The sequence below is a fragment of the Planococcus citri genome, chromosome 4, assembly GCF_950023065.1.
Source record: "Planococcus citri chromosome 4, ihPlaCitr1.1, whole genome shotgun sequence".
NCBI lineage: Eukaryota > Metazoa > Arthropoda > Insecta > Hemiptera > Pseudococcidae > Planococcus > Planococcus citri.
In genome coordinates, this window is record NC_088680.1 from 45364783 (window position 1) to 45392764 (window position 27982).

At 33.6% G+C, this 27982-nt stretch overlaps 1 long non-coding RNA gene across 1 annotated transcript in view; it reads left to right on the forward strand.

Annotated features, from left to right (window-relative positions):
• Positions 1-27982, forward strand: part of LOC135844908 (uncharacterized) — a 613622-nt gene that overhangs the window by 521544 nt on the left and 64096 nt on the right. Inside the window, exon 8 of the long non-coding RNA XR_010558666.1 lies at positions 19605-19742. This is a non-coding gene — a long non-coding RNA (uncharacterized LOC135844908). The remainder of the gene's footprint in view (positions 1-19604; positions 19743-27982) is intronic.

Here is a 27982-nt window from a genome sequence, read left to right on the forward strand (position 1 = left end):
GCCTTCTAAACAGTGATTTGAAAACCACTGGAGAAAATCCAACTTTTTATGGAGGCTCTAGATCGGCTTGAAAATGGTCGTAATCGATTCAGGGATCTACTTTTTAGTACTCAAAACAACAATGATGTCCATTCCCCAAAAATTAACTAAGAGGGATCTATTTTTTAGTACTCAAAACGACAAAGATGGTCCGTTTCCCCGAAAATTAACTAAGTAAATTCTTCGGAGAAAACAACGAAATTTTCCAAAAAAAAAAACTACATTTTTATGTGATAGTTTAGATTTGTGAATAATTGGCCACAAATATCAAAGCTTTTCCGGACCAACTTTTTGTTAAAAATTTGGCCAACTTTTCCAAAAAATTGGTCGGGGGTTTCCCAAGAATGGGTCATTTTTCCCCTAAAAAATTGATCAGTTTTTTCTGAAATTTAGGACAGTTTTCTTTTTGAAAAATTCAAATGACAGAAAATGATTAAATTTTTGAAACACGACCAAATTCTCAGAGGAAAAAACACGAAATCCCCCCCCCCCAATCTGAAAAAAAAAACAAAATTCTTATGTGATTGTTTGGATTTGTGATCAAGGCCTCAATTATCAAAGATTTTGCAGATCAACTTTTCTCAAAAAAATTAGATCAATTTTCCAAAAAATTGGTCGGGTTTTTCCAATGAATGGGTCATTTTTTCCCCCCAAGAATTGATCAGTCTGCGATTGGACCACTAAAACATTGACTGTGGTCTATCCCGGATTTTTTGACACCCGATAAAAAAGAAGACTAAAATTCAAATGTATAAAAACACAAGGTTTCTTCGCTATACGAAATTCAAATAAAAAAGAAGTCAAAATATATCGAAAAAAAGTTATAATTAGGCTACTTTTTTGAGCTAAATAGCTCACAATGAAATCTTTAGAAGAATGCCAATTTTTTGAGCGAGAGCTCAATAAACCTTCATAGTGCTTAAAATTCGTGTATACTTGGAATTTTTTCTTTACTCGTTTTATGCTTAATTCATTCGACTCGGTGAACGATTCGGTTTAGGTAGAGAACATGTTCGCTCGAATTTCAAGATTTACAACAACATACGAAAAGGAAAGCTATAAAGAACATTTAAGGTTATTCCACGTTTGGGCCGTTTATCACACAAGTAACGCGCATATAAGGCGAAAGAATGAAACACAGGCATCGCGTTTATATTATATTATAATGTATTCAAAGATAAAAAAGAAAAAAAAAACTTTTCTCTACTTGGTAGCGCTTCGTTACTTTTGGTATGGGATCTTGCTCAGAATACCAATATAAAGGCGATATATATGTTTCCCCGAGGAGGAATTGCGCGCTGAAATTCAAATGTGCCAAGTTTTTCCTACTATCTTATAACTCACCGAATGGTAACAATATCTTCTTATATATATACTATATATTCGTGCTTTTATATTTTTCCTTTTTTTTCTCCATCTCGACCTTATACTCTTTGCTGTATAAGAAATACCCCGCTCTTCTGTCCCCTTCGTGAATATCGTAGGCCATAATCGACGAAAATTCTATCGCAAAAACAATACTCTTCGGGAGAGGACACAAATACAATAAATTTCCACCTTTTTTCCACCTCTTGGGCGATTTTATTGAGCAAAAAAAATTCAGAACGTTTTTTTTTGCGAGCTCAAGGGTCGTAATAATTTTGCAATTATCGACGCACCTCGTACATTGCGTACGTAGGCGAATTTATTATTTCGAGTCGATATACTTTATGGCAGAAAGCAGCTTGGGTTTGTGCAGCATGAGCACAGCACAGAATACTCGATCGATGCTTTTATAAAATACAAACCGAAAACTGCGGCCGTACAGGGAACTGTTTTAATACCGGTGTAATGGTTCTGATAACGGCTATATAATGAACTAAAACTCGTATTAACAAGCTTTAGAAGCGAACGAAGCAATTATCGCAGATATATGAGCCAGATATACCTAACGCCTGGTTAATATAAAGTCTCCGACGTTGTAACCCTAGGGTCCATTTCGCACATTACTGGCCAACCCTATATTCGCGATATCCTCGTACTTTGCGCAACCTTATTCTTTCGCAATGGTATTTAATTCCCCGTTCCACAAATTTCTCTGGTACTATGCTCGAGCCTGGTATATACGATACGCTGGCCCGCAGCTGACGATTTATTTGCACCGTTAAGGGGTAAAAGTAAAGGCTTTTTAATTGGTGTGCACCGAGCACGTTTCCAAACTGTGCGAGTAAATGAAAGAAGAAAGGGTTGTGCTGTGTAGTATTTTTTTTTCTTTTATTTTTAATCGAGTTGTGTAGGTATACCTGGGCTGAGGGTAAATGAAAGAGAGCGGTTTTTATGGCGAGCAATGGGGTAAGATGGAGATATTTTTAATGTTCGGCTATAGCTTGGATGAAAAGATCAACCAAGAGATATTGAAAATACAGTGATAGGGGAACCTTAGCTCAAATTGAGCAGAAATTTGGTGCATTTGAACAGCATGACACCCACACCTTGGAAACAAATTTTGAGATGCTGGAATTGATGGGCCAATTTTTAGTAAATTTTTGAAAACAAGGAATCGGATCATCTTTGTTTTGTGAACTAAAAAAGAGATCCTCGAATCGATTACGACCATTTTTGAGACAATGTGGCGCCTCCATAAAAAGTTGAATTTTTTCCAGTGGTTTCAAATCACTACTGAGAAGGTATTGTCATCAACTTTTGGCAGCTGAAAATGATTCCCAAGTTGGATATTCTGAATCGATTATGGCAAGTGAATTGCAAATCCAAAGTAACGAGTTCAAAAGTGAATTTTTTTCAAAGTTGAAAATTTCAAATTTTATAAAGTTGCAAAACTGTTTATTTTTGCGAAAAAATACTCAAAATTACCTCTGCCTCGCAATCAGAAAAATTAGTCTCCAAATCTCGAGACAGAAATCTGAAAATTGTTTTATATACTGAAGTCAAGATCTCTGAATCGATTACGGCCATTTTTCAACCAATCTGAAGCCTCTAGAAAAGCTTGAATTTTTCAACGGGATTTCAAATCGCTTCAGAAGAAGATGCAAGTGTAGGGGAGAAAGTAATTATGCGCATTTTCTCTCTTCGTCTATGGTTGTACTCGTAAAATGCACAAGTCCGCATCCAAAATGTGGGGAGCACATCTCGAAATCGAACACATTACTTTTGTTGATTCTCGATATAATTGCATTTCTTCGCATAAACTCAATTATCCACCAACATTATGTCCTCTGACTCTTTCCTAAGGAGCCTCATGAACCGTAACAAATATACGATTTAACGAGGAACTTGATATTGTGAAGCGCAAAGTCATAAAGTAATAGAATATGTCATAAGTTGTCCAGGTAGGAAGCCCTGATAATAAATCATCTCAGGGATAGAAAGTGTTTGAGGAAATTATGACATCAATTAGCCAAATGATAAATTCATGTATTGATAGCGTAAACACGTAATATCACAGGTTGCTCAAATCGTATACATGAATGAGACTTCTATAATTAAATGATAATAAACTTCTAATAGAAAATGTAATAAATCGAATGCGTAATTTGGCAGCAGGCTTTCAACGTTTTTAGTTGCATATTGAGCTCAAAGCCAGAAAGCTCATATACAACCCCCTGTTGGGGTCTTGGTTAAGGACATCGCATTCTCTGGAGTGCCGTGTCTACTGACAAGCTTTTAACCCCGATGCCCGAGTGCTAGTTACATTCCACGGTTCCTCATTTATGATCCTTCATGACTTATATCCCACAAAATGGTGGAAATATAAGAACGCGTAAGGCGTGACTCGATATTTTGGTCCATGATGGATGGGATAAGTTCCAAGCGTCCTTAGAAAGCGTATCCACAGCATAAATTGGTATTTGTAATTCTTGATCACCAAGGTATTCCACTGGGCAGCAAGAAGTTGAAAGCGTGAGGAGGAATGCATACAACAACTGGAACAGCTAGCGTGATGAGTTGTTGGAACTAACAACTGAAGAAAAAACGCTCGTGCAGGAGCTTTTATAGACAAAAGTTTAACGTAAAAGCGGCAGGGATGACAGATATTTGACGTGGAAGTAGGGACATAGCGGCGCGTGTCGCGTAGGTTTCATTGGTGGCAGCAAATTGGTGGTGGTATCGTGGAAGGGTTGATGAGTCGCGAATATTTCTAGCGGCTGACGTCACAAACACCTTAATAAAATGCGTATGACGTCACGAATACCTTGTAGAATTATGTAGAAACGTTTATTTTCTACTGCCTATAGTGGAAAAAGTGATCATTTCTACCGCTACACAAGCAATCCTGACAGTTGAAAATTTAAGCCAATCATTTTGCAAAATTCGCCCAAAATCAGAAATAAATTGACTTCAAAATTGTCATCTAGCAAATCTCCAAAAAGTACGAATAGAAATGCAGAATTTTTTTCACAAGAGAATTTTCATAACTAGTCAGTATTGATTGAGTTGATGAAATTTGGCTCGCTGAAAGAGCACGTCACCCACACTTCAAAACCAAATTTTGAGAAACTCATCAAAAAAATCAACATTTACTTAGACATCTATAAAGTCATCAAAAATACATCTCCAGCACCAAACTTCAGATACTGAAATTTCATTTTTCGATTATTAGTGAATTTTTAAAAATCTAAGTTCTGTTCATTTTCCATGATTTTTTTTAAAATCAAATTAGGGTGGAAATCTGAAATTTATTGGTATAGTGATTTCAAACGGCTGCAGAGACTTCAGAAGGGTCAAAATTATTGCTCATTCAAATTCAAATTTTTTAGTCATTTAAAAAAAAAATTTAATATTCTTCATTCTAGAACTCTGTTAACATGAAAATCTGAAATTTGATTCAAGGCTTATTTTTGATCTCAAAAGTTGACTGGTAGAAATTTTTTTATGTTTGGTGACTCCTTGGTGATTTCTGGTGACTTCTTGATGACAGGTTCACCAGAATATCCTCATGACCCTAGAATTTTTTTTGAGCGTGTGGTGACTTCTTGGTGACAGGTTTACCAAACAGAGACCACATGTATCTAATAGATTTTGTACCTGTTGAATTTTGATGAATCTTGGTGACTTTTGGTGAATCAGTCACCAAGAAGTCACAAAATCATTAAAAATTCATATTTGACTGCCTTTTGTGACTTCTTGGTGACAGATTCACCGAGCAGTGACCACATATGTGATCGATTTTGTGCTTGGTGACTTTTTTGGTAAAACTGTCACTAGGAAAGTCAGTCACCAAACCATAGAAAATTCATATTTAACTTCCGGGTGATTTCTTGGTGACAGATTCACCAAGCATGTGTAATTGAATATTTTAACTTGGTGACTTTGTGCTGATGCTGTTACCAAAGAGTCACCATGGGTTTTTGTCATTGTTATGTTGAATTGTGATGATGTTATCACCAGAATTTTCCCAAGGATACTTACTCGTATATTTGATCTATTTCAAATCTTTTAAAAAGGAAGCAAATTTTGAAGAAAAAAATAAGTATTTTGGTAGGTAACTCGAGCTTTCTTATGTGTAGGTATGTGGGTGAAGAATAGGGTGGTTTTTAGTCGTTTGGTACCACTATTATATAGGTACCTACGTCTTTGCTGCGCAACTCCAAAATTATCTCCACGAATAGGCCTTATAAGACACACAAGTTGCCTTTCGCTTTCGAAATGACTCGAACTTTACCCACAATATTGTCGAATCTGTGGCCATTTAGTATGAATTAATACTACAACGACCATCTTTCGGCGGGCGCATCCTTCTTATACAGCAGCGGCACGTAACTATTGCGAAAATGAAAACGTTAATATTTGGCGAAATATGTTGGTAACATGTGTTACACTGCACAAAACACGTAACATACTCCGAGTTGTGTATCTTGATAAAAACTATTAAACCGCTTCCACCATCTATATATTCTTCAACGTGTAATATAAGATGAGCCGAGATACACATACGTGTATACATAAAAGTAAGAGTGAGGGGGGAGGGAGGGTAGAATAAGGCACGCGACATTATAACGTTTCTTATGGTACGTATAGGCCATTACGTACGATCTTCTTAAATAACATCATATTCCCTGGGTAACGTTTTAGCGGGGCTCTAAATGTGCCAGATTGCCGCTACCATTCCAGCAGCAGGCGACGGATACGGAAGACGAAACGTGCAGCTATTTCTCATATAAGACCGACAACTTGGCGTTAATTTACTTAAACAGCTAATAAGACGCCGACCTTAAGTGAATCTTGGAATATTAAATATCCAATTTGGAAGTATTTTTGATGAAAATTCTACTTCATCTTGGATGTGTTTACTTGCATGCCATACCCATAGCGATAGATACTCGTATTCTCTCTGGAGATCCTATGTTTCGAGCCTCCTTTATGTTTTAATTAATTAAACGATGGTGTTGCTGGAAGTATCTAGCGTATAGTCTGAAAATCTCGCGTTTTAGGACATCTCTTTCTGTACCTACCCCAAAAATCCTACACCTTTATTAAATTTCTCTTCAACAACGTATAATATGGCCCTCTTTAGTACTTGTTTTATTACAGTTGTAAAATTTGCCAAAACAAATTAAACGAACAGGTGACGTCCGGGAAGCGTGTGCGTTTTGCTTTCAACGACTCATCATATCTACCAAAGACATGTTTTACCACGTACTTGTGTCCTAATTCCAATTAAACCATCTATAAGAGGTATTTTTGTTGTTCCATGGCATAAAATAAGACGTAAAAAATTTGCAGCTGAGATTCCACCAAACATCAATTTTGCTTATTCTCATTATTACTTTACAATAATCACAGTTTACATACCTAGGTAAACGATTCTATTCGATTACCAACACGAAAATTTCTGAATTATTCATCTACATATACTCACAGACCACACATACATAAATAGTCTATATTGCACGAGTGACCGACGAACACCTCCATAGCGTATGAAAATCCCCCATCCGGGCCTTTTTCTGGCCTCGAACGTATGCATATATCTACTATACGTATAATTCCATAATCTATTTAATATACCCTCGTACATGCAAATGGCGTACATAACGTTAATCCTCATCAACGTAGCAAGTCCCTTTTGGTGCTGAGCTCAACTTATGATATGCTTTTTGATTATTAACCCGGCCGAGAGCGCCAGAAGGCTCAACAAGATAAGAATAAAAGCTATCCTTTGTGTTTTTCCAAGAATTAACTATATATACTCTTCCTCAGTTAGCTCCATCGGGATTTAAAAGTAGTTAAGGGATAAAAGTTGAGACAGATTTATGTGCTGTTTTTTTTTCCTAGCCAGCTTCTTTTACTTTTAATGCTTTCACAACGTTGCAGTAGATAATTACTATTCGTGTGTCTTCATTTCGCAAACGATGCTGAGCAGACCCCTTTAATGTCTTTTGTTTTAATTTTTTTTTATTTCTGCTTTTTTTAAAATAGAGACTAGAGAGTGAGTGTCAAGGTTGGAAAGGGGCCGTCTTGTTTGTGGTATGTTTTTTTTTAAAAAAAAATAATGATATCATCTTTTGATTATTGATATAAGGCTAGCATGAAAAAAAAATTTACACTGCATTTTGTATCGATTAAAACAAATTATAAATTCAGTATGCTCACTGAATTTTTTTTACATACCTTTTGGTGATTTTTTCGACAAAGGTGATTGAATTATTCTAAGTATATTTTTCCATATCAGTAGAGTTATTTAAGAACTTTGGTAACATATTGAATTAGTCCCATACCATACCATACCTGACTGAAAACAAAATATGAAAAAGTGCATTCAATTACTATATTGACATTTCAAAAAAGATGTAGGTATATTCTCGATTAGAAGATAGGTAATCCAAAAGTGCATCGCATTTATTCAACCATTTTTTCAACTTATCGGTAAATATTGAAACAAAAATCACAGAACATCAGATAAGTAAAATTTTTTCGTAGAAAAACCATATTAGAAAAATCGTTTTTTTTTTCGATCTGAAGGAGGCACATATTTTTTTAATCTTTTTGTGTCGGTTCAAATCCAAAAATTTTTCTAGTGATAATTCTTGAAAAAAAGTTGGAATATTAATCTATCGTGTACACATAAAGAAAAAGAGCTGAAATCTCCTCGAGTTGATTGATGATGTTTTCAAGCCGTTTTGGAGCTTCCAGTGGATTTTCTTGAAAACGTGTGCCTAAATCGATCGACACCTGGTCACAAAGATGGCAAATTCGAGTTATTGGTGTTGAATTTCCAACTTGTTCATGGCGTTTTTTTTTAACGATTTTTAATTTTTGCAAGTTGATTTTTGACAGAAAATGTTGGAATTTATCGGTTTTCTTATTTCAAATGTGCGCGGATCAATTTTGGACTCGATATATTACTCGAATTATACGCGAATAATTAACCAAAAATTAATTAAATGAATAAGTAGATTCATTCGCGCATGATTCATCAACAATTGATCAATTTGTTCGTGTATAATTTACCAAAAATCAATCAAATAATTCAAATTCGTTCGCGAATGATTCATTAACAATTGATTCATTTATTCGTCAATTCGTTCACGAAATGATTCACGAAAAATTAATACAAAGAATAATTCATCAACAATTGATTAATAGATTCGTCAATTTGTTCGTGAACAATTCACCAAAAATAAATTGAATAAATCGAGCCGTTCGCGAATGATTCACGAAAAATAATTAAATGAAAAGTTCAATTCGTTCGCGAATGATTCACTTATACAAGTCAATTCGTTCGCGAACGAGTCACTTATACGAATCGATTCGTTTGCGAACGAGTCACTTATATGAATCGATTCGTTCGCGAACGAGTCACTTATACGAATCGATTCGTTCTCGAACGAGTCACTTACACGAATCGATTCGTTCGCGAATGATTCACAAAAAATAATTCAATCCGTTCGTGAATGATTCACCAAAAATTGAACAAATTAATCGATTCGTTCGCAAATGAGTCACTAATACGAATCGATTCGCTTGCGAATGAATCACTAATACGAATCAATTCCTTTGCGAATGATTCATCAAAAATTGTCGAATGATTCACCAAGAAATCAATAAATTTATTTACTAAATCGCCAATTTTTCGTAAATGATTCGATTCGATTGTAAACAGATCAATTGCTGTAAAAATATTTCAAAAAATGTGAATCAATTCGTTCGTAAATAATTCAATTCGATTGTAAACAGATCAGTTGCCGTAAAAATATTTCAAAAAAAATTCGTTCGTAAAAAATTTTTATTTAAAGAAAAGTCGGTCTTCTCACGCTAAATGTGTGAGTGTTTTTTGAAAACTGCAGGAGAGTTCGAAAATTGGCTGGATACTCTAGAACGGTCTGAAATCATCATCAATAGACTGAGGTGGTTGAAAATGGCGTATAATCCAAATTTCAGCTTCTCATGTCAATTTGAACGATATTTTGATATTATTTTTATGGCAATAAATTGGCCAGAATTTTCAAAAGTTCATTAAAAATCAAAATTTTATTAGGTAAATAGGTACTGATAATTTTTGAAGGATTTCTCGAGTCGTAGCTACTGTTCCATCTTCCATCTCCATAAAATCGTTTCAAACCAATAAAATGCTCGTTATTTTTGTCATTCAAAGCATAAATTAAAGGTCTAGGTATGAAACTTGAAAAAAGAATCATTTAAAAATGACATCTTTTGATTTACTAAAGTTGAGCTGGATTAAAAAAAGCATAGTACCTTAAAACCCTTGCAATAGTCAAAATTTTAAACGCCAAAGTTCATTTTTAGATTTTCGGCGAATTTTTGAAAAGTTTAAAAACTTTGAAAGCTGTAATAAAGCGAATTATAGCTTTTCAACTTTTTCAAAAAATATTTTTTTCCAAACGACTTTTGACCAAAAATATTTAGCTCTTGAAATTTGATCCGTTGATGTATTTGTATAGGTGCTGTTTCAATTTGGTTCATCGTTCAGTCCAAAGGTATGCAAAATGTACGACGCTGCACCATTGAATAGATGCTGCTTGCATCGATTGGATGCTGTGGTTATAAAGATGGGATGGTGCATTCTTTTTCGATATTAATATTTTATAATGGCGACATCTTATATCTATGCATTCACCCACGCTATGATGAATGTATCTCGTTGTTGTACCTTGGCCATTTTTTTCTTCCATGAAATAAGGTCTCCTGCTGTGAATACGTACACCCATTACGAATAATACTTATACATACCTTCGAATGTAAATGCAAAGGTTTGAGAATTTTCGCAGATGGTTCAGCTTTCAAACGTTGTACTCCTATATAAAAATGTATGTAAGACTTTTGTCGATATTGTAGGTGTTATTACATTTATCTACATGAGAAGAGTCAACGTATCTTGTTTCTTTTTTTTTTTTACGCATCAGTAACCTAGATGGTGGTTTTACAATGAACTTGTACCTTTACAGGGATCTTTTTGATGGTCGATGGTCATCGTCATCCCTCGTTCGAGAAATACACACAGATGAAAGATCCCATTATATTATGTACAGTTAGATGTAAGAAATTACGTTACTTTATTCAACAAAGGGTTACCTATATCGTTAATGAATCAAACACAATGGTCATTTTATCGCGTATAAAAGATGACCTCGAACCAATCTACCTGTTTTACGCGGTCTTTTCTTCTTATGCAGTCTCCTCCGTATAATATGAAATACCAACAACAATAGTGTACCGTGCATCTACGTAATTATAAATCGTACTACACTATAGCCACATGTGTCTGATTTTTAAAAATATCTTCACAGTGAAGATCGGGTTAAAACCTACCTGACGAATTCGAATTGACTTCGTTGAGTTTTTTTGTTTGTTTGTTTGGTTTTTTCGAGATTTGTTCACGTTCAAGGTCGTGACATAATACATTTCGACCCATCGGATATAGTAAAGGATTGATTTTTTTTGTTCATTCCAATGCGATACAATAGAGGTATTCAGTTGTTGGCAAAACAAACGCCGCTGCGTGGGTAGACATTAGAAACGGTTTTTTTTGTCTAATATGTAGGTCTAGGTATGTTCTTTTTAAACCCTTTTTTTTAAAACGTTTGCTGGGGTGTTTGCGGAAATTTTTTTCGCAGGTAATTATCAGTGTAGAGGATCGTAAAAGAGTTAAGGTTTAGTCAAGAATTAGATTCGGTCGTGGTGCGTTCGTTACTAGATAAGTGCATATTATGGTGAAGATTTTGTCGAGAACTACATAGCATAGATCTATCTATCTGTTGAGAGAAAGAAATGCGAAATTCATTCGGTTAGTATGCGGTTTTATATACTCGTATCTGGTGTATAGTACTCGTTCATTCGGTGTCCAAAATTTGTCACGAACGTAGGGTAAAGGATATGAAGGGATGTTAATAATCGTAATACTAGTAATAAGGAAACGCGTGTAGTTGTCTGGAATGCCGTGTTAATAACCCCAACTATTTCTTTTAAGCTTTTGATAATTCCGTAATACTTCGTTTATTGTTACGTCGTAATCTTAAAGCAATAAAAATCACTTTATTTAACGTTCATGATCATTTTAAATAAAGTATTACGCTCGCGTTTTTATCTGGTATATACTTTTATTCGCGCAACCGACTCTTTTTGCTGCTGCAAATGAAAACGGAGCAGGGCCGGGGAGCGTATTTGCGGTGATGGGAATGTTTTGGCGAATGTTTGGTCTTAACATGGTCTAAATTTTTTTGATTTTCAATTTTTTTTTTTTTTAGAATAGCTGCCTACTTTCCTGAGGTTTACCTTCACTTTTGAAAACAGTTGAAAAAAAAACTTAAAAATTGAAAAACTCCAATTAGGCTGGGTACCGATTTTTTTTCATCAATTCAAAACTTTTGTCGTAATATTTTAATCTTTTCCCTCGCGCTCCTAAATTTTAAATAAAATATGCTTCAAGTTTCCTAAAATATCTAAAAATTGAAAACATGATAAAATTTTTCAGTTTTTGCATTCAATTTTTAATGAATGTATAGGTATAGGTAATCCATTTTAGTAAAATTACGTTTGAAAAATTTTTTGCCAAATTTTTGCTTAAGTATTTATCTACCAAAATTCATGGTTTTAAAACTCCTTCGTCTCCTATTTCTTTCTGAAATTCACGTTAAATAATCGTAAATTGTTTTCTTAATTGGGAGTTTTCCATCAAAAATATCTATTCTTTTACCAACCTCGTTTTTATAAATCCAATGATCGCCATACCTCGAGAAATTATACCAACATCTCACGAAAGTTTCCTGGATCTCTGAAATTTTGAATTCAATTTTAGGCTTTCAAGGGAACCTCTTGAGGTTTCCGCCTCTGATTTAAATGGGACCGCGATTTTTTGAAAGAGCATGGTCTAAAACTCCCAAAACCAAATTTTCAGCTGCCCAACTTCATATCTCGATATTTGGCGAACGTTTGAAAATTCAAAATTGACTGTTTTTGGTGATTTATACTTTTTTCAAAAAAGTACGTACATGATCAGTAAAAATGATCAAAATCCTAAAACTGATATTAATTCCCCAAATCCAAATTTCGCCATTTCCGGCCATTCTGGAGCCTCCAGCGTGATTTTTCAATTTCTCCAGAATTTTGAATTTGATCCAGAAGACGTTAATATGAAGTTGGGCAGCTGAAAATCGAGTTGTGTGTTATACTCGACCCGTTTAACGAATTTACCCACATTTGAGCCGATTCTGGAGGGGACACCGCAAGAGTGGTTTTTTGACCAACTTTTTTTCAAAATAAAAATATTCAAAAATCAAAAATTTCCCATTTGCGAGAAAATTTTCAAAATTTGCGCGAATCGCAGTATTTCGTCATGAACTAACCCCACGAGGGCGAATTTCGCCATTTCCAGCCATTCTGGAGGCTCCAGCGTGATTTTTCAATTTCTCCAGAATTTTCAATTGGCTCCAGAAGGCGTTAATATGAAGTTGGGCAGCTGAAAATCGAGTTGTGCGTTATACTCGACAGCTGTTTAATGAATTTATCCACATTTGAGCCGATTCTGGAGGGGATACATCATGAGCCAAAATTTTAGGTTCCGAAGAGCATCTTTTGATCTTTGGAAAATTTTTGAATAGGTCATAAAATGCAAAAAAAAAATCAAAATTTCATCAAATTGACCTAGAAAGCTGAAATTTTGTATGTATGTATCTACTCTACTCTTGAATTCTCTAATCGAACAGATTTTTTTTTAACCTTCTCGAGCACTTTCTGGAACCTCCAGCAGATTGTTGAAATTTGACATTTGCACAAATTTTTCCCAATGGAGTTGGAAAGATGAAATTTTTTATAGATAGGTATGGTACTCTAATTTTAACACGCTGGGTTAATTGGAGGTCAATTCAGGACATTCTGGAGCCTCCAGCTGTATTTAAAAAAATTCCAGATTTTCAAGAAGTGCCATAAAAATCATCTCAAAATAACTTCAACCTTCAACGCATATAAACAATTTTTTTTAAAAAAGTGATTTTGGTGCTCGTTAGTGATTCACTTGACTGATTACACGCAATTTTTCCGAAATCACTTAGACTCCAGAACGGCTTTAATACTTTAACCCACCTTCAAAGGGTAAAAAGTGAATTTTAACTTTCCAAATTATCATAAAGATTAAATTTTGTGAAAATTTCGACTCTCAAAAATCTTTTTGAGCTTCCAGAACTGCTCAAAATAGATCGAAACCGTTTGAAATCGATTCAATGGGTCGTAAATAGGGTACATACTTAATTTCAGCTTTTCAGGTTCATTCTGCACAATTGTGATTTTTTCCACATTTTTGACTCAAATTTAATTTTTTTTAAATCTCCAAAAATCAAAAAAAATTTTGGCTCCTAAAATTTTTGGTGGTGAATTTATTTTTGGGCATTCTCTTCCAATTCAATTTAGTACAGTTCAAATATTTTTCTGGTGCCAGTCACTTGATTGAGGTGCGACATTTTTCTTCAGAAGGGTTGCAAATCTTTCCAAAAAAAATTTTTTCAATTTTGAGAAAAAGTTTATTTCAAAAGATTTGAATATTCAATCCAAGTGTCAGTTTCTAAGGATTCCATTATTTAGATGATTTAACTATCGTATGTGGCAAAAACCATTTTTTGTCCGGTTGCTTTTTGCACTTTATTTTTCCCAAAGCAGGTTGAGTAGCGACACAAGCGAAAAAATCGCGATTTTTTCGAAAATGTTTTCTTTTTGGGGACTTGTACTTCCTCTCTAGGGAATCCTCCAGAGCTAAAATTTTTTCTGAGTACCTTTCAGATTTGTACTGAAGGGAAAAAGTAGTATGTCCAAACAACGGTTTTTGTTTTTTTTTTTCTTAAAAAATGCAATCGATTTTTTTTTATCATGAAAATTTTCAGTTTCTGAACATTTTTTTAAAAGTTTTATTTTCTTTTTTGGGGGGCTCCAAATTGAGCTTGAAATTTTCTCAATAAATTGATACCTACCAATGTATACTTATAAATTTTTATCCAGTTTTTTAGCCAATTAACTGAACATGAAAGAGGGTCCAAAAGCAAGCGCTGATTGACCATTTCAGAGATGAATTTTCAGCTCGAAATAGGATTTACATTTGAGGCAAAGTGTCTTGGTATGCATAAAAGAATCTCCAAAATTAATTATTATTTTCAAATTCCCATTTCAATTCGAAAAAAATAAAAAATAATGAAACCTACCAACCAATCGACAGCATTACCTTTTTCATTTTCTATAAAACCCTTTTTCGATGCGAAAAGTCTAAAGTTTTAAAACACGCTACCAGGCGATCTCATAAGAAATGCAAAGAAACGAAGATAAACTGCGCAAGATGAGTACGAAATGGATTTGATACTCGTATACTCGATTCCACAATGGCGTATTACTTCTCTCGTTGACGGGGTGAAGAAGTCGTTACAATAAACTTTGGCACAGTTCCAAACTTTGCTGCTTTTGAATATTTTATCCTTTTCAAACAGTGCTCGCTTCTGTTCAAGTTTATGCGGCTCCAGGGGCATCTTAAGGCTGTTTTCAAGACGATGCAATGTAACCCATTCCGCTCGCTGCGCCCGCTCCGCCCGCCGTCCGCCGCGTCGCCATCTTCTCTCATTCGTATATACTTTTAATCCGAACCGTTGCGTTGCGTTGCGTTTCGTTTCGTTGCCGGTAAAGCCCCTAACCTAACGTTGGGATGTGCAGAATGTTTCTCGGGCTATTCCCAAAGGGTCCTTACAACTTCTACTTTCAGTTTGTATAACTGCCTTTCCGAGACTTATGAACATAATCATAAAAGCAATTTCGAATTGGTACTTTTCTTAAAGCCTAAGATGTAATAAACAATTACACCGGAACCGCATTTTTTTCTCCACTTTTTACCGATTAATTTAGGGTGGATTTTAATTTTTTTTCCTTTCTTACTCAACGAATCGATAATGGTAATTTTAAACATTTGCATCGAAAATACGTACCTACTATCGAAGAAAGTGAAAATTTCTCCATCTTCGAATACCTATTCAGTGTTTGTTTTTTTCCCTCCTTTTGCGATAGAATGTTTTAGGAATATTAAAATAACGAAAATTATCCCCTTCGAATACTTTAAATACTTTTTTTTCCTATTCCACTTTAAACTCGGTTACATTCCAGTCGCACATTCTTTCGTTCTCCCTATTTTAATAAAAAGCAATACGCCGCCATCTACGAGTACTGTACTACAGCGGTGTTGTTTTTGCAAAATTTATACACCTCGTTTCCATCAATCTAAGCTCATAAAATTAGTCTGGATCGCACGAGCGTATTAAATATTTAGATAAAATTGCCATCCACGAATATGTTGGGCCTAAACAAAAAAAAAAGAGTATCTTTGCGGTAACCTTTAACTATATAGGTATAGAGGTTCTTTGGTTTATAGCGGAATACAACGGCGAAGGGAAAATTCACTTGAAGAGGTTCTGTACAACGCTGTTTTAACCCTCTGAATAGTTTTTATGATCGTTTGAGTGGTAATCAAAGCAAACGTTTACTCGCTATAACTGAATGTTTATTACTGATGTTTATTTTATCTATCTTAAACAGTTTAGTATCTAACCTCGCCCTTGGGTTTTTACCTTTAAATGCCTTTTACAGCTCATTCCTTTAAAAGGCGAAAGCCGCCGTAAATTTATATCGGCATTTTTATATTGACATTTAATTCGCACTAGATTGAATTTTTTTCCTCGTCTGTACTTTTTTGCTGCTAATTTTTACGACGTTTGACGAATCGAATTTGGTAGAAATTCGTGTCGAGTTTGGAAGGGTTGAATCGAAGGAAGGTAAAGAGACTTTGGATAGGTAGGTATAATAAAGGAGTTTTAATCGGTATTTAATGACGAGTGCTCGTAAAAAATTTTATGATGTGTTTGTTATGTTGAATGCTCTTGTATGTAGGTTTTTGGCTCGTGCTGAAAAGTCTTCATTTTATTGATGGGAGTTTTTTTTTATATTCTTATTCTTTTTTTTGTGCGGGTTCTTACATTAATTTGTTTGTTGGGATGATTTTTTGTTATCTATTGAACAGATACGTACGTACTTAAATTGAAAAACTTGCGATTATTTTCAATTTTTTGAAAATTAATCTCAAAAATTCGATCAATATGATTTAGGGTTTGAATAAATTAATATGAAATTTGAATTTGACTAATGATTTGTGAGAGGGATTATTAGAAGAAATGTGAGTTTTGAACCAATTGAGAAATTAATCTGAACCTTTAAAAAAATGTATGAGCAAAACTGAGAGCTTCATGATAGAGTGGTTCTATTGTAAAGACATTTTAATGTTTTTTTAAAATTCTAATCCTACTTATTTGGTCATTCTGTGTCAAATCAGCTCGGTTTGAAAAAAATTCAGGAATCATATTATTATTTTATGATATTTATAATTATGAACTTTTCGTGATGGAATTAGCAAAACTACGAGGGTACAGAGCCCCAGAATTTTGGCCAAAATGCTAAAAAAAAAGTGTCAAATATCTTGTGACACAGGAAATATCAACTTACTTTTCATATATGGGCCTTCCCCACACCCCATATTGGCTTCTAAATTCTTGAAAATTGAAAAAATACAGATATCAACAAAATTTTTTATTCGATCCCTCCAAGGTCACAATTGGCTCTTAAAATTTCTACAAAAATGAAAAAAATTAATAAAACTTTTCGATTGCTTTGTTTATTTAATTTGAGGTGGCTTTGAAGGGACTAAATTGAAAAAATTAATCGATATTTGTTGATAAACCATACTTATATCATACGATTTTTTCCCATTTTCAAGAAATTTGGATGCCCCTGCCCCTATATGGGGCGTTGAACGTGTCATATCAGAAAATTAAGGTGATAGTTATTCACATTCAAAGCCCTTGAAACCGTATGAAATAATATGTCATACAATATTTGTCAATTTTACACTTTGACGGCAATTTTGAGGTTTTTTAGCCCCCCCCTCCCCTACTTCATTCTCCGCCTCCCTGTTTTTGTGAATTTCATGATGAAAACTTCATAGTAAGAAATACAAGAAAAATAAGTGTGTTTTCAGAATTTTTTCAACATTTTAAATTATAGCTCCAAAATTTGGACAGGTTTTAAAAAATGGGCGTTGAAAAAAAATCGCAACTTTTTTCCTCCGTCAAAATCAGGAGACTGAAAATAGGCATGTTTGTGTAGTCTTGACCTTTGGAGTTCGAGCCTTTCAAGTACTTACATTCAGGTAATTTTTGGGAACTGAATGAATGCAAAATGTTTTTTTTTTACGACTCGAATTTTTGGAGAATGAGAATGAGTGAGAAAATTGTGGGGGGGGGGTACGACTTGAGAAATAACGTTATATGGACACGGTTGCCTATATTTACAATTTAAGGGGCAACCGAGCTTTGAAAAAAATTGATAAAAATGTATTTTTGATGTTGGGAATGGGTAGCACTTTGGAAAATAAACAAATTTTGTCATTATTGATTTTTGCCTAATTTTAAAATTGAAGGGGCTAGAAATATTTCAAAAGAGAAAATTGAGAAAAACGTGCTTTTGACCTTGAGAATGGGCAGTACTTTGAAAAATAAACAAATTTTGTCTTTATGAATTTTAGCCCAACTTTGAAATTGAAGGGGCCAAAAATATTTTAAAAGAAAAAAATATTTCTGGCCCCTTCAATTTCAAAGATAGGCAAAAATTCATAATGCAGGGTAGGTATCTAACAGGTTACGAAAGTAGTGAAAAAGTAGTGATTTTAAAAATGGGTAGTGAAAGTAGTGAATTTAGTTAAAAAGGTAGTGAAAAAATGAAAAAAATTCATCAATGTGTTCGTTTGTATTGTTTTTTCATTATAATTATTTTGATTTAAAATAAAAAACACAATTTGTCTTCCAATTTCATTTTTTTTTTTTTTTTGAAAATTTCCCTATGAAAAATTTGACTTTGTGAATTAGGGTGTCCATTCTTCTATGAAAGCATGGGAAAGTCAGGGAAATTGGTCGGTCTGAAAATGTCAGGAAATTTTGTAATTTTCACGAAAAATCCCTGGAATTTTGAAATAACGATCAATTGCAAACTTCGGATATGGGCCTGTGATGAGAGGAAAGCATTATTTTTCACTTCTCAGTTCACAAATTTTCGAAGACTTTTGCCCCCAGTTCGCTCGGTCTTGTTTTTTTCTGTTTCAACATCAAAATGAAAAATTTATTTTAAAAAATTGAAATTTAAAACTAAAAAATAAACTTTTCACCAAAAAAAAACCGTTTTTATGCCTCGTGAAATACAAAATATTCAAGAGCTTTCGCCCTCGCTTGGGTATGTTCTATTTTCTTTTTCAAAATAAACTTCCTTCAAAAAACATCATTCAAATTCTAAAATTTTGAAAACCAAAAAATTAGCTCGTTTTTCGGCATCTTGAAATAAACATTTTCAAAAGCTCTCGACTCAGTCAGTTTGAAGAGAAACTTATGAAAAAAATCCCCCCCCCCCCCGACAACTTCTCTAAATTAAGGTACGGGGTAAGTATGTATAGAAAATGAGAGAAAAATATCTTGGGAAATCTACAAAAGTCAGGGAAAATGACTTGGCAAAAATAATGGACACCCTGTTAATTTGTGTAACTGGAGCAGGGGGGGGGGGTCGAGTAAAGGTCTCTGAAAATGTTGTTTAAAAAAGGTAGTGAAAAAAGTAGTGATTTAAAAAAAAAAATCCGTACTAGATTCCATGTAATGACAAAATTTGTTTATTCTTTAAAGTACCTACTAACCCATTCCCAAGATCAAAAAATAAATAAGTTTTTCTCAGTTTTTTTTTTCGAAGCTCGGTTGCCCCTTAAATTTTAAACATAGAAAACTTGCTCATATGTAATAACGTTTTTTCAAGTCTCGTACCTGGTTATATCCAAATCTGAAGTTTTGACATCCACTCACCGGGCCCCCTTTCTCTGGCTGTATTTCTCACCCCTATGTACATTATAGGATATCGTTAACGAATTCCGCAATTTTTATTATCTACCTATTTATCTAATTGTAATTTTTTCCACGATGTTCTGCTTCAATTTTCATACTTAAATAAAAAATATCGATACCTATGTCATTAATAAAATAAGTAATTTTCATTCATTTCAGAGCTCTCAAGATTACCGGTACATTAAATGTTGCAAAAACAGCACTAAAACGCCGTAATTTCCAAACAATCAATCATCCGACTCACAGGCCGAAAATTTTCTCCAAAATGGGCACCCAACTTGCGAAAAATTTCCATAGGTGAGTCAAATCTATGCGACATAATTTCCAAACCCTATCTGCGTAGCTTTAACGTTTAGATAATTAATTCAAGAACCTAACCTGTTCGTGTCTAAAAAACGATGATCCCTTGAACACGAGTGCGGTGATTTGGACTATAAAAGCCGAATGAAAGCGCGCAACACTCAAACAAGGGGCAATAAAAATCACTCTTTTTGCTCTTTATTTTGATGTTTATGCGTCATAAAACGGAACAGTTAATCGTTTATTTGGTAGTTAAATTTTTACGAGCTGTATAACGAGCGTGTAATTAGCGCATAATACCTCTTTTTTTTTGTTCTCGATGAAAATTCTTCGTAGAAGAAAATTTTTTCTATAGTATCTGTTCGTCGTGTATAAAATTTATCGATTACGAGCGATTGTGACGTAATTTGAACTGTATAGTACTTTGCAGTTCACTCTAATACTTTGGTTAGGCTTATGCTATATGGCATATAGGTCAAGTCTCTCTTCTCAAAATTCACTGCTCCTAAAAACGTCAAAAAATATTATATATTAAACCGCACTCGTGTATACAATACTAAATCGTAAACATAGATTCGCCATTATTGCTGATATTATATATCAATATGTTGAACGGTGGTTCGTTCACGCTCCCTATTTTATATATTTTTTTTCTCGTTCTCCATAATACAGTATATTGTACCGAGATACTCTCATATTGTATAGTTATGGTGTACTGCTCACTATAACGCGAACGATGAACGATTGAACCCCATTCAAATATGAACGTGGGTACTCATAAACTTATATTATGTAAGAAAAATTTGTCGTTGCCTCAAACAACAAAACAAACGTTTCATTTACACAGCATGATAGAAAATATTTGCGTATACAGAGATTTTCCAAAAATAATCAACCGGGGTCTTCTAAACTAAAAAGATACATAAACAAACGGAAAAAGGCATCAAATAATTTAATTTAATTTTCGTTTTCCGGCAGCTCAACCATGACTTTTTGAGTACGCGTGGCATAAATGGAAACTTTGACCAGGGGGTTGTATTATCATATCAGTTCCCACGAAGGGTGATTTTTTCTAGCTTTTAATTATTTTTCGATTGTTTCTAGGGTGGGGTAGGGTACCGTGCGCTAGTGCCATATTTATATATTCGGATGACAATAGATGAAAACGCGCGTGTGTTGACCGCAGAGCGACATGGGACAGCTTTTTCGAGTGCTTTAGCCTTTATTCGTATCACAGTGGTCATGATGGAGTGAATTTGATCGCAGGGAGCCTCCTGTGAAATGTCTAATCAAGGGTTGGTTTTTTTTACCTTCTTTTTTTGCTGAAATATATAAAATGTGGTGATGATTGGTTGTGTATGAGAAATATGAAATTTAAAGCTATTGTTTTGCGTCATTGTACAATGTGCATTATATTCTGTATTCTGTCAGCAATGGAGGAGGATTTAGTAAGGATGGTACTAAAATGGTCGTAACGACATATCATGGAGTACCTACAATTTATCGGTGAATGGAAGTTTCACACCATTGATAATATTTTTATAATTTTTTATGTTCTATTGAGTAGATATTAAAATGAGTAAATTCTTTCTCGCTTTTATAGCTTTCTCAAATAATAGGGCAGGCAACTCACAATTCAATTCAAAAGTGGTAGGTACAATTTACTGTAATTATTTTTACAAAATATTGAATTGGCTGCAAGTTACACGAAGAATGAAACCTGGTACATATTTATAAATACCTATAGATTTTTATTCGAGGTGATTTTTGTGAAACAACGTTAGACGTGTGGCGAATCGTGACCCTTATAAGGCTGTTTTCTGAATGCAAATTTGTTGGGAATGATTCTTGAAAAACAACGTTAATTGGTAGAAAAAACCATCAATCTTAAGACGATTTTAGTTTTATTCGCTCGAATTATGTTCTTGAGATTATATCAATTTCGAAGCGTTTTCCAATGTTTTTTGTACAATTTTGAAATCCGAATACTTTTAGGATGTTTCGTGCAGTTTTTATCACGCTTTGCTGAAGTTTCATTAATTGTTGGCAACATTAAATGAGGAGGTGGATAGCAAAACGCAATAACTCCAAAATTACGAAAATTGAGTTTGATATCTATCCTTATGTGAAATTCAACGGGGAATCCATTCCCGGTGTCAGATTTTGTCCATCAGTTGAATATCATAGCGCAATCGAGGAAAACAAGTCTGATTTTAGAGCTAAATGCATTAAAAAATGAGATTTTGTTTGCAAAACGCAATAACTCCACTACTTTTTATACATTTCAGTTGCGCAGATGTGGTAACACTGTTTTTTTTTCATCGGATGGGTACTGAAAATCGTTGGGTAGGAGTTACTTTAAAAAATTGTGCTTTCGTTGCCACTCTCTGAATGCCATATCACACACAGGAATTGTTTGAATTTCGCATTCCAGCTTTTTATTGAAAATTTTCGGTTAAACATACTTTTTTTCTATAATTTTTCAATTTTTTCAAATAAAAAATACGTTTTTTTGCAGAAAAACACCAAAAAAAAAATTTGCGTTCAAAACGCGCAATAACTTTTTTTCTTTTGCTCACTGTGCTTACCCAGGTGACCGAAATTTTGAAGTTGAGTGGAAATTTTATTTGTGGCACCTTCCCCTTTCATTTGACACCAATTTCGGAACTCGACCACCCACCCTTCCCCTCCTGACAATTTTTCGTAATTTCCCAAAAAAACCCAAAAATGGAGTTATTGCGTTTTGCTATCCACCTCCTCAAATATTTTTTCTACAAGGAGAGGGGGAGGGGGTGGTGGTGATATTCCATGTACCATTGTACCATAAGTACTCGAGGTTTACAAAATTTCATTAAATTAAAAAAATGGTTTATTGATTTTTTTGCCATCTTGAAAGCTTTTTTGATATTTTAGATGCTTTTAGTGGGGGATCTTCCTCACGTTTCCAATATTTGATCAACTTTTATGCATTTTCAGCGGTTTTATAGCATTTTATTAAGTTTTCTAGTATATTTTACATAATTCCACTGGCTTTTTCTGATGAATGGTGAAAAAAGTAGGTACCTATTTACATGGTTGAAAAAGAGCTTTGAAGAAAGGTTTTTACAAATTACAAATAGATATCTATTGTAGAAATATTTTTATAATGACATTAAAAACAACTTTAAAAGCATAAAAATCATAAATTATGTATGTACTAAAGATAACACTTTGGTAAAATTTGGGGAAACTTTGCAAACACTGCATGAAACACGATTGAAAATTTATTAAAATGGTAAGTATATAAAAACAGGAAAATCTCATTAAAATTGTTAAAAATTATAAAAATTAAAACTGATGAAACTTCGCCACATTTTGTATAAAATTGTAAAAATTGCTTAAAATATCGTTAAAACTTTAAAACGTGCTAAAAAATGTTGTAAAATTATTGAAATCATGATACTTAAATTAAAAAAACTGATGAAATTCAACAATATGCAATTCGATAAAATTTTGTAAAAACTGCACAAAACATCGCTGAGACAATTGAAAAATTGCATAAGATAATTGAAAAGTAAATGTTTTTCAAAATTGCCAAAAGCTGATAAAATTTTTGTAAAACTTGGCAAAATTTACATGAAACTTCGTGAAAACATGCTTGAAATGTGATCAAAAATTGATAAAATTTGGCCTTTAGCAAAATCGCATAAAACATTATTAATATGTATTCAATGACAAAAGTACGTAAAAAGCACCAAAATCATCAAAACATAATTAATATATGTAGGTAAATTGATAAAATTCAAACAAAATTTGTCAAAATTCATTTTTTTTTTTTAAAATTTAATAAAAAAAATTAAATTCAACATGTTTAAAATTACCTAAATTTAAAGAAGGATCAGTAAAACTTGAGCATAAAAATTCCAAAATGAGCGCTCAATACTTTAAAAGCTTTCTGGAGGCGGGACGAAGTATTTTACAGAAAAATAAAGTTGAGGAAAATTTGAAGAGAATTGAATTTCCAATCGTCGTAATATCGTTAGTTTTTTTCTAAGGGGCTTATTTTTCGATATAAGTGCAAAAGAAAGTACCTATGAAAAAAGGTATTTTTTTCTATTCTTATCAAAATACAATGTTTCCTAACTTCCACAAAATTGCATAAAAATTCCAAAAAAGGTCCAATTTTTGCATAAGGAGGTCATAAACACTTCAAAATTTAGTTTTCAGCATAATTTTTCATCCATTAAAAATTTGACTCTCAGCTATTCACATTACCAAAACTTTAAACGCATATTTTAGACCAAATTTCATACTAAACATATTTTAGGGGAAAAACTAGCAGATTTCTGCATACTTGAGCATTTTCTGGCATTTTTTTGCACATTTTATAAAAATGTTGCAAAATATTACATTTTCAAGACTTTTTTCAAAAAATCACAACAATTTTTTTATGATGAATTTTAAAGCACTGAATTTATTATTACGAAATGGCTTGTTTGCTAATTTAATTTTTTGATTACTGCGTTCATTTTATTGTTTTAAATTGACAGTTTTCACATTTTTGAGATTGAAACCCCCTTTTTAGAACGTACGTCACTCAAACTGATATTTTTGCATATTTTTTGCATAGTATGGTTAATTTTTGCGAATTTTTTTGATTTTAGGTGAAAAATTGCATATTTTTACCATATTTCTACACAGAAATTCCAACTCTATACATAAGATACATACCTTAATAAATTTTTTCTGACAAAATTTTTGAAAAGCAATACCTAAGTAAGTATACTTGTGAAATTTTTCATTTTTCAAGATTTTTAGGGAAATGAGGAAAAGGAAGATATATTAAAGTAAAAAATGCTGCTTTATAAAGCACTTTTGGAAATTATCACCACCTCCTCCCCCTCATCAATCATACCGTTTTTCGACAAATCCACACTAATCAGCGAGTCCCTGTTCAAAAATTCCCTCTGGCCTAAAAAAAAATCGCCCATATCTGTCCCTGCTCTCTTGTAAGTGTACCTACTTTTAGACATCCTACGCTTTTCACGCAATAAAATCTTGACTTCTGACTCCTAATCCTCTTTTGCTCGCTCTTATATCTCTCAAATTACATCTAGAACGAGGATTATCTTCTTACAAGTTCATGCGTACAAAACGATCTAACCATTAGATGTATCTTCTCAACATTTGTGCGAATTTAACTCTCCACAATCCTTCCATCAAATCAATGAATCTCGTTGCCTATTGCAGTATAAAAAAAGGGGGGAAACGCAATTAATGGTTTCAAATTGCCAATGCTGATACATTACGCATACGTTTACATAATTTGTACGTTTGTTTGGCTATAAAGCACTTCATCCGCAAGCCATTAACGCTCAATACACATAGGTCGTAATGCACACCTCGAACCCACGCATTTAGTACTTAAGTAGCCGGCCATAAAACGCCCTGTTTTCGAGGTATAAGTATTTATCGCACGAAAATATACAGTACATAAGAAGAAGCGACTATGCGATGGTTGCACTCGTAAAAAAAATATATACAGGGAGAATAAGAGTACCTATGGTACATACATACATAGGTATATAAGAAGAATAGCTAAATGGCCGCATGGCTATGTGCTGGCTCGTTACAAATTTATTAGATTCGAGATTTCCTTTATCACAGAATATTAAAGAGTATTAAACGGGCTTCGCCAGATTAAGCATCGAACCGTTAATAAGTCATATAACTGGCAATGTTCCATGGGCGTTAACCACGCTTAGACCATCTCGTATAGATATTCGAGTTATAAGGTGAAATATTATAATAAACTCGGTGTGCGGTTCTTTCTGATATCTCTGCGTGAATTAAGTTATAACTATTAAACGTTCGCTTTAATGGGCCAATATTTAAAAATTATTACCATCGAGTTAATCGATAACGAGACTGTTTTTTTGCCTCTTTGTATTATTTTTTTTCTTTTTTATCTTTTGGAGAAATTTATTTATACAAGAGATGGCCGCTGCTGTTGCTGACGACGACGAGTTCATTTACGTCAGATTTAACGACCTGGTAATAAAAATATAGTACGAGAAAATTTTCATCTATAAGGATATACCTCTGTGGGTGAAAATTATAGGCTGGTTGGTCGAAGCATACCTATGCAGTTCATAAACAATACTCGTCGAAATGTCCAAAAATGTAATTCCAACAGCTACCGTGTTAAAGGCCCCCTACGACTTTGTAGATAAATCAGCACTTTGGACTCGGATGTTCGTTATTTTCCGTACAACTACGACAATCCACTTCGGAGTAATTTTTTTCTCCATTTCGAATAAAATTTTACGAACTGCTTCGTATATATAGTCTACATGGATAGATACAAAAACGTTAAAGAATTTGAAAAAAATTTAACGTCTCGTGAAATTCTTTTTTGGAAATTGTTCGCATAGCGAGACACACATACACGTAATGCTGTAAAGGGGCTAAGTGATGAGGAGTTTGGTACAGAGCGAGAGAGAGACAGAGAGAAAAAAGAAAGGCACCAGCAAGCAACAGAAAACACAACGACGCGAGCATCGTAAGGGAGAAAAGCTATTAAAGGAGTTAATTAAACTCGACTGCTGGCATCTGTTTTGTATCTTTAACTGTACCAACCGAAGCAACCAGATAGGTAAAACAACATTAAGCCATTAAGGTGAAATTGGAAATTTAATGGAGCGTAAATACACAGTAAAAGAAAAACATTCATCAGAGATCCGCCATTTTGTTTGGAGACCAGGAAAACACGTTTTTCCGACCCGTTTTCCATTTGTAAGCTTGAGCCATTGCTGCTTCATGAACCGTGAATTATCTTCTGCAACATTTTCCTTTTCACTTTGAAATAGGTATTTTAGTTTATGTTCGGCTTCCGTTGGAAGCCCCCGGGAGGTTGGGTTATTGCGACTTTTCGGTATCGCGAAACGTTATCGAAATAAATAAATAAAAAAAACACACATACAAAAATACACAAAAAAACACAAACTTTTACCCGACTCAAGTCGCTAGTTTTATTTTCAAATTATTCCCTCGTTTCCGATGTTTAAAATTGCGTCGGGGTTTTACTATATTTTTTTTTGGTCTTTTTTTGCTTCTTTTTTGGATCGAGTGAGCTTATTTTATGCTTTGTGTGCCATACGAACTCGATCAACTGACCAAAAATTTCACGATGGGGGATCATTTTCTTCAAATTTATCCACTCGCCTTGATTGGTGAGAGAAATAAAGCGTCAGCCAATGGATATGTTCGAGACAACAAGTTGCTGGGATTGGTACCTATAGAAAGATGTACCTAGTGACCGGTTCAGGTGCAAATGGGTGACCATCTGAAGGACAGTTTTTTTGCAAGTTGATTCAGATTGATTTCTAATAAGCACCTAATTGAACTAGTTCGTTTTGATTTGAAAAAAAATTCAGTTCAAAACATTACTTAATTTAACCTGTGTCAAAAGTCTTTTTTTTACAGGGATTTACAAGAAGAATCATGGTAGAAATGAAATTTTGAATTCAAAGGGACCTAAGTGCCAAAAAGTAGTTTTCAATTTATGATATTGGGCTCATTCGTCAGGAAATTTCGTATAAAATTTCTACAAATGGGAAGGTCCTTTAATTTTTTGAAAAAACTCCTTTTTTAAAATAAATTCGAAAAAGTTTTACTTTCCAAAAAAATTTGATTTCTTGCAAAAAAACTGCTAAAAATTATGAAAAAGTTGTGATTTTTTTTAGCTGCTAAAGTTGTGAAAAATGTTGTTCTTTTGGTCAAAATTTTCAGAAAATTTCAAAGTCTTTCTTCTTTTCAGAATTACCAAATAATTTTGCTTTTTACAAAACTGCCAAAAAGCTAGCTTTTTTCCAAAAATTGCCATAAGTTTTCTATTTTTTGAAAAAATTTTCCATTTATGTTTTTTTGTGAAATTCCAAAAAAAACTAGCCCAAATCGCTAAAAATTGATAAAAAGTTTTAACTGTTTTTTTTTTGTTTGCTAAAATAGTAAACAATGTTTTACTTTTTTGACCAAAACCACCAAAAAGATCTTGCTTTTCATTAAAACTATCAAAACTATCAAAAAATATCGAAAATCTCGTTTTTTTGGCAACATAACTTTCAAAAAATCTTACTTTTCGTTTTCCCTTTCAACTGGTGTCACCTATGCAGTACAAACAAAGATCAATCCCCTCTCCCTCCCCGAAATCGTTCGCATTTTCCATCAACTATAAAATCACTCATGTTTAAATTTTC